General features: G+C 38.6%; 1 non-coding gene across 1 annotated transcript; it reads right to left on the bottom strand.

The window, feature by feature from the left end:
- Positions 1-826: 826 nt before the first annotated feature.
- On the bottom strand, positions 827-930 carry LOC148576220 (small nucleolar RNA R71). Its single transcript, XR_015904107.1, has one exon. It is a non-coding gene; the product is annotated as a small nucleolar RNA R71 (small nucleolar RNA).
- Between the last annotated feature and the right edge of the window lie 235 nt (positions 931-1,165).

Here is a 1,165-nt window from a genome sequence, read left to right as displayed (position 1 = left end):
TAACCAATAATTAAAATAAAAACAAAAATATTTTCCTTTTATTTTAATTTAAAATTCGAATTCTCTCTCTCTCTCCCTCTCTCTCTCTCTCATCTCTTTCTATTTATTTATTTATTTACTAACACCTCTCTTCTTCTTATAATTCGAACCCTCTCTCCCTCTCTGTGTTCGGATTTTTCATCTTCTCTCTTCTTCATTCTACTCTTCTTTTCTTCTACTCACATAAAGGAATCTCTATACTGTGACATAGAGGATTCCTATTCTTTTCTGTTCTCTTCTTTTTTATATGAGCAGGAGCAAGGATAAGAACATTCTTGTTGAAGCTGATCCGGAACCTGAAAGGACTCTAAAGAGGAAGCTAAGAGAAGCTAAAGCACAACACTCTGGAGAGGACCTGACAGAATTTTTCAAAAAAGAAGAAGAGATGGCCGAACCCAACAACAATTGTGGAGATGCAAGGAAGATGCTTGGTGACTTTATTGCACCCTCTTCTGACTTCTGTGGAAGGAGCATCTCAATTCCTGCAATTAGAGCAAACAACTTTGAGCTTAAGCCTCAATTAGTTTCTCTGATGTAGCAGAATTGCAAGTTTCATGGACTTCCATTGGAAGATCTTCATCAGTTCTTAGCTGAATTCTTGCAAATCTGTGACACTGTTAAGACCAATGGGGTTAATCCTGAGGTCTACAGACTTATGCTTTTCCCCTTTGCTGTAAGAGACAGAGCTAGGACATGGTTGGACTCACAACCTAAAGATAGCCTGAACTCTTGGAAAAAGTTAGTTAATGCCTTCTTGGCCAAATTCTTTCCACCTCAAAAGTTGAGCAAGCTTAGAGTGGAAGTAAAAACCTTCAGACAGAAGGAAGGTGAATCCATCTATGAAGCTTGGGAAAGATACAAGCAATTGATTAGAAGGTGTCCTTCTGACATATTTTCAGAATGGAGCATCATATGTATATTCTATGATGGTCTGCCTGAATTGTCCAAGATGTCATTGGACCACTTTGCTGGAGGATCTCTTCATCTGAAGAAAACGCCTGCAGAAGCCCAGGAACTCATTGAAATGGTTGCAAATAACCAGTTCATGTACACTTCTGAAAGGAGTCCTGTGAATAATGGGACAACTCAGAAGAAAGGAGTTCTTGAGATTGATACTCTGAATGCA

The sequence above is a fragment of the Arachis ipaensis genome, chromosome B1, assembly GCF_059453495.1.
Source record: "Arachis ipaensis isolate K30076 ecotype BB chromosome B1, ASM5945349v1, whole genome shotgun sequence".
Taxonomy (NCBI): Eukaryota; Viridiplantae; Streptophyta; class Magnoliopsida; order Fabales; family Fabaceae; genus Arachis; species Arachis ipaensis.
This window is presented reverse-complemented; position numbering and strand designations above follow the sequence as displayed.